The 12,779-nt window shown below is 46.7% G+C and overlaps 1 protein-coding gene across 1 annotated transcript in view; it reads right to left on the minus strand.

The window, feature by feature from the left end:
- FKBP9 (FK506 binding protein 9, 63 kDa) overlaps positions 1 to 12,773 on the minus strand; it is a 59,505-nt gene extending 46,732 nt beyond the window's left edge. Inside the window, exon 1 of the mRNA XM_011953923.1 lies at positions 12,657 to 12,773. The gene's annotated coding sequence lies outside the window, so the exon portion shown is untranslated. The remainder of the gene's footprint in view (positions 1 to 12,656) is intronic.
- Positions 12,774 to 12,779: the final 6 nt, after the last annotated feature.

The raw sequence follows: 12,779 nt of genomic DNA on the forward strand, positions 1-12,779 counted from the left end.
AAAAAAAAAAAAAAAAGAAATTAAAGAGGGCCGGGCGCAGTGGCTCATGCATGTAATCCCAGCAATTTGGGAGGCCAAGGCAGGCGGATCACCTGTGGTCAGGAGTTTGAGATCAGCCTGGACAACATGGTGAAACCTGTCTCTACTAAAAATACAAAAATTAGCCAGGCATGGTGGCATATGCCTGTAATCCCAGCTACTCGGGAGGCTGAGACAGGAGAATCGCTTGAACCTTGGAGGTGGAGATTGAGGTGAGTTGAGATTGCACCACTTCACTCCAGCCTGGGCGACAGAGTGAGATGAAAGAAAGGAAAGGAAGGGAAGGGAGGAAGGGAGGAAGGGAGGAAGGGATGAAGGAAGGAAGGAAGGAAGGAAGGAAGGAAGGAAGGAAGAGAAAAAAAGAAAGAAATTAAAGAGGACACAAATAAATGGAAAGACATTTCTTGTTCATGGATTGGAAGACTTAATATGGCTAAGATGTCCACACTAACCAAAGCAATCTATTGATTCAATGCAATTCCTACCAAAATCCCAGTGGCATTTTTTGCAGAAATAGAAAACAAAACAAAACAAAAAAAAAACTAAACTAAAATTCATATGGAATTTTTTTTTTTTTTTTTTGAGATAGAGTCTCACTCTGTCGCCCAGGCTAGAGTTCAGTGGTGCCATCTCGACTCACTGCAACTTCCGCCTCCCGGGTTCAAGCAATTCTGCCTCAGCCTTCCGAGTAGCTGGGATTACAGGCACCTGCCACCATGCCCGGCTAATTTTTGTATTTTTAGTAGAGACAGGGTTTCACCATGTTGGCCAGGCTGGTCTGGAACTCCTGACCTCAGGATCAGACCGCCTCAGCCTCCCAAAGTGCTGGGGTTACAGGTGTGAGCCACAGTGCCTGGCCTTAGAATCTTGAAGGACTCTAAATAGCCAAAACAATCCTGAGAAAGAAGAACAAAGCTGGAGGCCTCACACTTCCTGATTTTGAAGCCTATTATGAAGTGATTGTAATCAAGGCAGCATGGTACTGGCCCAAATACAGACATATAGACCAACAGATCAAAATAGCCCAGAAATAAACTTTTGCCTATATGGTCAAATGATCTTTGACAAGGGCTAAGGCTACACAGTGGGTAAAGGACAGTCTCTTCAATAAATGGTGCTGGGAAAATTGGATCTCCACATGCAAAAGAATAAAGTTGGATTCTTACTTTATACCACAGGAAACAATCAATTCAAAATGGATTAAATACATAAATATAAGATCCAAAACTAGAACACTAGGAAAAAACACAATGGAAAAGTATCATAACATTGGATTGGATATGACACCAAAAGCACAGGTAACAAAAACAAAAACAGACAAACAGACTTTGTCAAACTTTAAAACTCTGAGCAGCAAAGAAAACAATCAACAGATTAAAAAAGCAACCTAAAAAATGGGAGAAAATGTTTGCAAACCTCATATATGATAAGGGATTAATATCTAGAATATATAAAGAACTCCCAAAACTCAACAACAAAATAACCCAATTTTAAAACGAGCAAAGGGATTGAATGAATATTTCTCCAAAGAAGATATACACATGGCCTACAAGCATATGAAAAGATGCTCCACATCACTAAACAGCAGAGAAATGCAAATCAAAAACCACAATGCAGGCCAGGCATGGTGGCTCATGCCTGTAATCCCAGCACTTTGGGAGACTGAGGTGGGTGGACCACCTGAGGTCAGGAGTTCAAGACCAGCCTGGCCAACATGGGAAAACCCCATCTCTACTAAAAGTACAAAAATTAGCCAGGCATGGCGTCATATGCCTGTAGTCCCAGCTACTCGGGGGGCTGAGGAAGGAGAATCACTTGAACCTGGGAGGCAGAGGTTGCAGTGAGCTGAGATCACGCCATTGCACTCCAGCCTGGGTGACAAAAGTGAAACCCTGTCTCAAAAAAAAAAAAAGAAAGAAAGAAAAAGAAAACCATAATGCAATATTACCTCACACACACTTGTTAGGATGGCCACTATCAAAAAAATGGAAAATAAAAAGTGATGGAGAGGATGTGGGAGAAATCGGAATCTTTGTGCACTTTGATGGGAATACAAAATGTTGTACTTGCTCTAGAAAATGGCCTGTAGGCTCTTCAAAAAATCAAAAATAGAAGTACTGTGTGATCTAGCACTCCTATCTCTTGGTGATACCCAAAAGAACTGAAAACAGAATCAGGCCGGATGCAGTGGCTCATGCCTATAATCCAAGGTTGAAGCTTGAGCCTAAGAGTTCAAGAACAGCCTAAGCAACCTGGTGAAACTCCATCTCTACAAAAACACAAACATTAGCCATGTGTGGTGGTGCACAGGTACTATAGTTCCAGGTACTTGGGAGGTTGAAGTGAGAGGATCGCTTAAGCCCAGGAGGTCAAGGCTGCAGTAAGCTGTGATCACGCCACTCAACCCTGGACAACAGAACAAAAGACTCTATCTGAGCCGGGCGCAGTGGCTCATGCCTATAATCCCAACACTTTGGGAGGCCGAGGTGGGCGGATCACCTGAGGTCGGGAGTTAGAAACCAGCCTGACCAACATGGAGAAACCCTGTCTCTACTAAAAATAGAAAAATCAGCCAGGCGTAGGGATGGGTGCCTGTAATCCCACCTACTTAGGAGGCTGAGGCAGGAGAATCACTTGAACCTGAGAGGCGGAGGTTGCGATGAGCTTAGATCTCACTATTACACTCCAGTCCAGGCAATAAGAGTGAAACTCTGTCTCAAAAAACAAAACAAACAAACAAACAAAAAAAACCACTCTGTCTAAACTAAAACAAAAACAAAACAACAAGAACTCAGATATCTGCACGCACATGTTCACCTCAGCACAATTCACAATAGCCAAAAGCTAGAAGTAACCTAAATGTCCATAAACAAATAAATGGATTTTAAAAATGTGGCATATACACACAATGAAATATTATTCAGCCTTAAAAAGGAAGGAAATCCTATCCCATGCTACAATATGGATGAACCTTGAGGACATTACATAAAGTGAAACAAGCCAGTCAGAGAAAGACAAATACTGCTTGATTCCACAAATTATATGAGATATCTAAAGTAGTCAAACTCATAGAAACAGAAAGTGGAATGTTGTTATCAGGGGACAATGAAGAGGGAAAAATGCAGAGAAGTTGTTCAATGGGCATAAAGTTTCAATTTTGCAAGATGGAAAAATTCTAGAGATATATTGTACAACAGTGTGCATATAGCTAACACTCTCTATTATACAGTTCAAAATGATTAAAATGGCAAATTTTATGGTTTTTTTTAAAGTAATAACAAAGTAGCTGTGTGCAAAAGTGTGTAGAGAACACAGCAAAACACAAGGGAGAGTGCCTCTGTGGCTGGGTAGGGAATGCTGCTATCACACCTGAGCTTGAATGACAGAGACAGAGAGGGCAGCTAGGGGCTATCTGACAGGAACTGGGCCCTTTAGTTTAGGGCCACAATCCATGGTGACCCTACAGACAGGAAGCCAGAGGAATAAATACCTTCACCTCACTCTCTTCCCTCCCTCTGAACATCTGATACCTGATAGGGTTTGGATCTGTGTCCATGCCAAATCTCATGTTGAAATGTAATCCCCAGTGTTAGAGGTAGGGCTTAGCGCCATCCCCTTGGTGATGAATGGCTTCATAGACCTGCTTATTTAAAAGTGTGTGGCACCTCCCACTCTCTCTCTCTTGCTCCCGCTCTTGCCATGTGAGATGTCTGCTCCCGTTTTCCCTTCTGCCATGACTGTAAATCTCCTGAGGTCCTCACTCGAAGCTGACGCCAGCATGCCATGCTTCCTGTACAGCCTGCAGAACTGCGAGCCAATTAAACCTCTTTTCCTACAAATTACCCAGCCTCGGGTATTTCTTTCCAGGGACACAAGAATGGCCTATTACAATGTCCCATTGGCTGAACCCAACCAAAGCCAGAAGACAAAGGGTCATTAATGCACTCCATACTATGCACATGTAGTCCATAGGTCAGCTTCCCAGAGCAGAAAGCAAAGAGAACAGGTGGAGGGTGGACCTAGAAAGGCAAAGGGAAACCACCTAGCACATCCAACAACCTCCTTTACTCTCCACCAGCTTACTTTTGTCCCCTTCCATCACTGCCCCAGAGGGGTGATGGGAAAGGTGTCTGTAGCACCCTCTGATGATGCTCCTTAAAATTATTAACCCCAGGACCACTAAGACAAGAGACATCAGAGTCAATTCACTAAACTGTCTACATAGAAGCTCATGTTTTACTGGTGACACATTACTTGAGATAAATAACTATCCTCACGGCTATATTCTTCCTTTTTTTTTTTTTTTTTTGAGACGGCATCTCACTGTCACCCAGGCTGGAGTGCAGTGGCATGATCTTGGCTCACTGCAACCTCTGCCTCTCATGTTCAAGCAATTCTCCTGCCTCAACCTCCCTAGAAGCTGGGATTACAGGCACAAGCTACCACGCCCAGTTAATTTTTGTATTTTTAGTAAAGATGCGGTTTCACCGTGTTGGCCAGGCTGGTCTTGAACTCTTGACCTCAGGTGATCCACCTGCCTTGGCCTCCCAAAGTGCTGGGATTACAAGCATGAGCCACCGCACCCATCCCCCCATGGCTATACACACATATATATATATATATTTTTTTTTTTTTTTTTTTTTGAGATGGAGTCTCGCTCAATCTCGGTTCACTGCAACCTCCACCTCCTGGGTTCAAGCAATTCTCCTGTCTCAGCCTCCTGAGTAGCTGGGATTACAGGTGCACGCCACCACGCCCAGCTAATTTTTGTATTTTTAGTAGAGACAGGGTTTTACCATGTTGGTCAGGCTAGTCTTGAACTCCTGACCTCGTGATCCACCCGCCTCGGCCTCCCAAAGTGCTGGGATTATAGGCGTGAGCCAATGTGCCTGGCCCCCATGGCTATATTCTTAAGGCATAATGGGGCTTCTAAATGTAGGTTTAAATCTGCAGTAAGAACAAACTTTTAAAAGGACAAATGGCAGGCTGGGCATGGTGGCTCAAGCAGTAATCCCAGCATTTTGGGAGGCCGAGGCGAGTGTATCACTTGAGCTCAGGAGTTCGAGACCAGCCTGGGCAACATGGCAAAACCTCTCTACCAAAAATACAAAAATTAGCCAGGTGTGGTGGCACATGCCTGTGATCCTAGCTACTCGGGTGGCTGAGGCATGAGAATTGCTTGAACTCAGGAGGCAGAGGTTGCAGTGCGCACCACTGCACTCCAGCCTGGGAAACAGAGTGAGACCCTGTCTCAAAAAGAAAGAAAGAAAGAAAGAAAAAAAGACTGCCATTATTTTGAGAACCCATAACAGAAGGGAGGCAAAGTAAGGAAGAACAAGTCCACTGGGCATGGGAACTACCTTCTGGGGGCCTCAAAGTTGGTCCTGTCTCACTTGGGCCAACTCAGATGGCTGACTCACAGGGGACCTGCTTCACGTTTGGACTGTGGTCCTGCCACCGCCCTTCACCAATGGGACTGAAACTCACCTCCTCACTGGCCGCCTAGCTCCCAACTGGAACTCACCCCCTCTGCTGGCTGAGTTTCACCACTGAGACTGGATCTTACTGCAGACTTGAAAGCCAGGAGGCAGTCTGGCTTTTCTGCCTCCCACCTCCCTCTCCACACATTCACTCCCAAAGAGGACTCTGGGCTTTCTAGACCCTTTGCCCAAGACTATTTCCCTCAAACAACCATCTCTACCAGTAGCTAATGAGACATGCCAGGGAGAAAAGAAAAGCAGCTAATGAACCAGCAAACTATCCAGACGGGAAAGTGTGAGAGCACTGCACAGGAGGAAGGGAGAGGAGGTGAGGGAGGAGAGAGGGAGCATGCGGGCGCAGAGAAGAAATGAGAGAGAACGCCTCCATTCATAGCTCCTCGGAGAGAGAACGCCTCCATTCATAGCTCCTCGGAAAATCGGACCCTGAAACATGAGCCGTTGGCTTGGATGGGCTTTGGCCCATTAAAACATCATTAAATGGAAAACTTTGCAAAGCAAAGCAAAATCCATTGCTGTTGTGGATTTTTGTTTTTAAGCAACTGCACAAATTAAAATGTCAGATCCCTATAGATGATTCCCATTTTTCACAGGGCTTAGCCCAATAAAATACCATACAGCCAAATTAAATTGTTCATATAAATGTGTAATTGCTTGCAATGACCCACAAATGAAAATTCAAAGCCCTGCTAATAAGTCTTCACCAGGGGTGCTTGGCCAGCTGCCAATGGCCTCAGGAGACTGCAGCGAGAAGTGGCTAGGATCTTCCCGTTAGCAGAAACGCACAGGGCTAACGCACAGTAGCAGCCTCCCTTTCAGCACTTCCCTTCTCCATAGAAAGAGCTGCGATGCAGAGTCACACTCTAAACAACTCCAAAGTTAGCCTGTCCTGACCTGGCCAGTTGCTCTGACACCACTGTCCCCATCAGGTCCCCCTGACTCCATCCTGGCTGCTGCCCAGCCCACTGGCTCTTCCCTGAGGACCAGTCCTGCTGAAAGGGTGAGCCTGGGCCCCCACTTAGGCCGATGTGATTTAACACCCAATAGGGTGGACACCTGCCCCAAGCAGGACCCATCAGATTATTTCCTGGAAACCTGTGAGACAGTCCAGCTTGTCGGCATTGGTGGTGGATCCCAGAGGTCATGTGTGCAGCATGGGAAGCTTGCTGGAACACTCTCTTTCTTGTGGGAGAGAATGAAGACCCGTTTGCAACCCCTTGGGAAGAGGCAAAAAGTCACCTCAGTCCATGATTCCGGACCCTCACAAGTAATTGGCGATCCTTCCAATAAATTCCCACTCCTTTCTGCTTAAGTCTGCAGGAACGGGCTTCTATTCGCCCCAACCCTGACTTGAGGGCAGGGATTTTCGTCAGCTTTATCCTCTGCTGTATCCCAGCACCTGGAATGTTAGAAGCTGGATGAATCCCTGTGTAAAACGAAGCCCCAGTGAGGCTGATCTCTAGAACCTCTACTTACACTATCAGTCCATCCACTGAGCACCTCAATCCCCTTATTCCTCTGAACAAAAACCTTCTCTTCACAAGATTCTGAACAGAAGCATATATTCAGGGCAACTTGAATCTATCGGATGAAAAAAAAAAAAAAATACCAAAGTCCACAACACCCAGCCCAGCCACTCGGGCCTCCAATGGACTGGTTCTTCCATACCATTCCAGTGCTGGGTCCCCCACCTCCTGACCCAAATATTGGGGCCTCTCACTGTTCCTTGAGCATGCACTGCTCAGGCCCAGACCCTGGTCCACCCTATCCACTCTCTTAAACACACTCCCCGCTTCAAGGAATGAAATCCCACCCACGCTCAAGGCCCAACTCAAGCATCAGCTCCTCCTCAAAGCCTTTCCTATGGCTTCAGCAAGAAATCCTTCCCTCCCTGGAACAGGTAGAGGTATCTATGCATACTACTCACAAGGCACTCACTGCACGCTGGCTGCTTTGTGTGAGGCATGAGAGCACCCAGTCCAGAATCTGGAGGTCAGTTATATTAGCTGGGTGGCCACTGTCCTCTCACCTTTCTGGACCTGTCGCCCCTCCTCCCACCCCTCATTCCCACTGCTTTTTCTCCATAGCCCTCACCAACTTCTAGTTTACCATATAACTTAAGAGCATGCCTGTGCTCTCACTAGTATGTAAGCTCCAGGAGGGCACAGATTTCTGTTTTATTCACTGTTACATCTGCAGCACCTGCAAGAGTTGACACTCAGTAAACATTTGTTGGATGAATAAATGAATTCCAGCCTGGCCAAGCTGGCAAAACCCTGTCTCTACTAAACATACAAAAACTAGCCGGGTGTGGTGTTGCACGCCTGTAATCCCAGCTACTCAGGAGGCTGAGGCACAAGAATTGCTTGAACCCAGGAAGCAGAGGCTGCAGTGATGTGAGACTGCATCACTGCACTCCAGCCTGGGTAACAGAGTGAGATGCTGCCTCAAAAAAAAAGAATGAATAAATGAATGAATATGTAAAATGAAGTTAACCCCTGTTAATGAGTTCATGATTCTTTTATTTCTTTAGTTAGTTTTTGAGACGGAGTTTAGGTCTTGTTGTCCAGGCTGTAGTGCAATGGCGCAATCTCGGCTGACCGTAACCTCCACCTCCCAGGTTCAAGCAATTCTCCTGCCTCAGCCTCCCAAGTAGCTGGGATTAGAGGCATGCGCCACCACACCTGGCTAATTTTTTGTCTTTTTAGTAGGGACAGGGTTTCTCCATGTTGGTCAGGCTGGTCTCGAACTCCTGACCTTCGGTGATCTGCCCGCCTCGGCCTCCCAAAGTGGTGGGATTACAGGCATGAGCCACCGTGCCCGGCTGAGTCTGTGATTCTTTCAGAGCAGTGGTCCCCAACCTTTTTGGCCCCAAGGACCAGTTTCGTGAAAGGAATTCAATTTTTCCATGAGCGGGGTAGGGGGATGGTTTTGGGATTATTCAAATACATTACATTTATTGTGCACTTTATTTTCATTATTATTACCCCATAATATATAATGAAATAATTATACAACTCACCATAATGTACAATCAGTGAGAGCCCTGAGCTTGTTTTCCTGCAACTAGATGGTCCCATCTGGGGGTGATGGGAGACAGCAACAGATCATCAGGCATTAGAGTCTCATAAGGAGCTCACAACCTAGATCCCTCACATGTGCAGTTCACAATAGGGTTCATGTTGTTATGAGAATCTAATGCCCCTGCTGATCTGACAGGAGGCCGAGCTCAGGCCTTGATGTGAGCAATGGGGAGAGACTGTAAATATAGAAGAAGCTTTGCTCGCTAACCTGCTGTTCACCTCTGCCTATGCAGCCCAGTTCCTAACAGGCCACAGACCACAACAGGTCCGTGGCCCAGGGGTTAGGGACCCGTGTTTTATTTATTTATTTATTTGTGTAAATTGATGTCCCATTTCAGTACCCCTGTTTTAGAGCAATGGTTCTCAAGGTGTGGTCCTCAGACCAGTAGCATCAGCTGGGAACTTGTCAGAAAAGCAAATTCTTGGGCCCTATCTCAGAGTTACTGAATCGGAAACCGTATAACAAGCTCTCAACGTGATTCGGAAGTATATGCAGTTTAAACACTACTGTGCTAGAGCATCTACAACTCTGTATACCCAAAAAGGTATGTGGTAGGCACATAATAATATTCATCAAAAGACAAGCCTGGACCTTAAGGGTCTGCAGACACACCCCTGAGCTCCTCCCTGCTGAATTTTAGTCATCCTTGGGTCTTATCCCTGCCATCCCAGGATTCCATCCTAACCTATCCTCCGACACAGACACACAAACATAGGGTTAAGCCTTCTCTGTGCTTTCAAAGCTACTTACCTTTCTTCTATCACATACGCGGGTGGACTACAGACCATAGATTATGGCCATGAACTACCTGGGTTCAAATCTCCGCTCGACCACTTAGTAGTTAGGTTCCTTGGGCAAATCATTTGAACTTTCTGAGCCTCGGTTTCTTCATTTGTAATGAGGTAGCTACCTCACTGCCTTGTGAAGTTAAACGAATTCTTCTAAGATTAAATGAGTTAACATATGTGAAGGCACATGGTAAAAACTGTGTGTGAACTTTATGAGAGACAGAGTGTGCACTACTATCTTACTGTACCTATCACACTATGTTGTAATATCCTAGGCTGTAAGTGGTAGGGATGGGGAAGAGACATACTAGACTAGGACTAGTCTCTGTCTTGAGGGATAGACACTGCAAAATGTTTGATGAATAGATGGTAGCTCCTCCATGCTCTTTAAACTGCCCTACATTGCCTCACAGTGGGTGCCAACCGTGGAGATGTTCTAGATAGTAGGACAACTTGTTCTACTGAAATTAATCACTATCAACTCAAGCAACAAATTCTTCCCTATGAAAGAAGCACATGAAAGAAGATACACAAATGGTCTATAAGCACATGATGCTCAACATCGTTAGCCATTAGGGAAATGCAGATCAAAACCACAATGAGATATCATTTCTTTTGTTTTTTTTGTTTGTTTGTTTGTTTTTTGTTGAGATGGAGTCTCACTCTGTCACCCAGGCTGGAGTGCAGTGGCCGGATCTCAGCTCACTACAAGCTCCACCTCCTGGGTTTACGCTCTTCTCCTGCCTCAGCCTCCCAAGTAGCTGGAACTACAGGCGCCCGCCACCTTGCCCGGCTAGTTTTTTGTATTTTTTTAGTAGAGACGGGGTTTCACTGTGTTAGCCAGGATGGTCTCGATCTCCTGACCTCGTGATCCGCCCGTCTCGGCCTCCCAAAGTGCTGGGATTACAGGCTTGAGCCACCACACCCGGCCGAGATATCATTTCACACCCACTAAATGGTTATAATCAAAGACAGACAGTCCGGGCGCGGTGGCTCACGCCTGTAATCCCAGCACTTTGGGAGACCGAGGTGGGCAGATCACCTGCGGTCAGGAGTCCAAGACCAGCCTGGCCAACATGGCGAAACCCCGTCTCTACTAAAAATACAAAAATTAGCCGGGCGTGGTGGCAGGCACCTGCAATCCCAGCTACTCAGTAGGCTGAGGCAGGAGAATTGCTTGAACCTGGGAGGCAGGGAGGTTGCAGTGAGCTGTGATCGCACCATTGCACTCTAGCCTAGGTGACAAGAGCGAAATTCTGTCTCAAAAAAAAAAGACAAGTATAAGTGTTGATGAGACGGTGGAGAACTATGAACCTTCGTACACTGCTGGTGGGAATGTAAAATGGTGCAGCCATTGTGGGGAAACAGGTTAGCTATTCTTCAAAACATTTGTAACATAGTTGCCATGGGACGCAGCAATTCCAGCTCCTAAGTGTATACCCAAAAAAAAGGAAAAGGTACATCCACACAAAACCTTGCATATGAATGTTCATAACATCATCATTCATGATAGCCAAAAAGTGTAAGCAATCCAAATGTCCATCAACTGATGAATGGACACAATGGAATATTACATATACGGCCACAAAAGGGAATGAAGTACCGATATACCTTACAACATAAATGAACCATGAAAGAAGCTGGATTATACAAAGCACCTCAAATTGTGATTCCATTTATACGAAATGTCCAGAAAAGGCAAATCCATAGAGACATAAAGTGGATTTGTGGTTGAAAGGGACTGGAGGGCAGTCTAACTGGGGTTGGGGAGTGACTGCGTTTCTTTTCGGGGGATGATGAAAATGTTCTTGAATTGGCTAGTTGTGATGTTTGCACAACTCTGTGAATATACTAAAAAACACTGAATTGTACACACCAGAAGGGCAAATTGTATGGTATTATATCTCAATAAAGCTGTTTTTTTTTTTAAGGCAACTAAAACAGTAGTAAGAATGATCATTTCTAAGCACTTGCTAGTGCCACATACTATGCTGAAAAGCTTTTGTATATTCATTGTCTGGAACTTCAAAAAAGTCAAGAGTCTACAAAATATTCATAATGACCCTAGGCCTTGGGGCACATAGCAGGGGCTCAACAAATAGCTCTCCCTGCCTGATCTAGTGATTCACGAAGGGAAGTGCTGGCACAGACCAGGGTTTGTAGCAAAAGCCTTGGGGAGGAGTAGCCTGGTGCTGGAGGAAGAGAGGCCTGTTAAACCCGAAACTAAACTGGAGGGAAACTGGAGAGCGGTGCTGTGATCCTGAGGCAGAGCTGAGAGAAGTTCTGGGCCTGGTGTAGGGCCTGGCGCAACGCGGAGTGACGGTCCTGGACCACCTCCCGCCCAGGAGAGGTGTTGTGTTGTGTTGTGTTTTGTTTTGCGATGGAATCTCTCTCTGTCTCCCAGGCTGGAGTGCGGTGGCACGATCATAGCTCACTGCAGCCCCAAACTCCTGGGCTCAAGCGATCCTCCCGCCTCGGCCTCCCAAAGTGCTGGGACTACAGGCGTGAGTCACCACGCCCAGCCCCAAGAGAGGATTTTTTGTATGGCCGGAAAGGAAGGGCAGTGGTAGCTGCGCGCACAGACTTCTGGAGTTGGATTAAACAATCTGACTCCACTGTTTCAATATGCTTCGTAGCCTCAGTTGCTTGTTACCTTACTGATAAAATGAGGGTAGTGATAATACCTACCTCACAAGACTGCTGTACAATTAAATGAGTTCACTACAATATGGAAAGTACTTACAATTATATCTACACATTGTTAACAGCTCATTATTTGTTTGCGCCTGCTAGCCTCTTCATCATCATCGTTTTGTGTGAGAAGCACCATCTGACTAGATTCCCAAGGGAGCGGAGGGAAGGAACAGGAAAGGGAGAAGAGAGGCAGGCACGAACATCCACTCTTAGGGTTCCAGTTGTGCAACGGGGCCCCCACTCACACTGATTATTTTACACTGATTTTGCGTGTGTCCATGCGCTGGAGGAAAGGGAGGGTGTGGTCTGCCCCAACCCCGCTGCTCATGGTCTTCCAAGGGTCCAGTCCAGGGGGGCGGCCTAGGGCACGTGAGGGCCGGGAGGCTTACCCGCGGCGGAGGGTCTGGGGTCCGGGCGGATTTGGGCAGCGGAAGAAGGGAGGAGCGCGGTTGCACTGGGCGGAGCTAGGGGAGGTCCGGCAGGAGGGAAAGGCCTGTCGGGAGAGAGGGACGCGCATCCGCGGAGGCCGCACCGGGCGCCAAGGGCGCGGTACCTGGAGTCGAACTTCTGGCCGTCGGGGAACGTCCCCACGTAGTGGTAGCGCACGAAGTCGCCGCTGCGCACGGTGCGCGGGCACTCGTCGGGCACGAAGCGCCGCTCGATCTGCAGCTCCGCG

This window comes from Colobus angolensis, unplaced genomic scaffold (assembly GCF_000951035.1).
Source record: "Colobus angolensis palliatus isolate OR3802 unplaced genomic scaffold, Cang.pa_1.0 Scaffold378, whole genome shotgun sequence".
Taxonomy (NCBI): Eukaryota; Metazoa; Chordata; class Mammalia; order Primates; family Cercopithecidae; genus Colobus; species Colobus angolensis.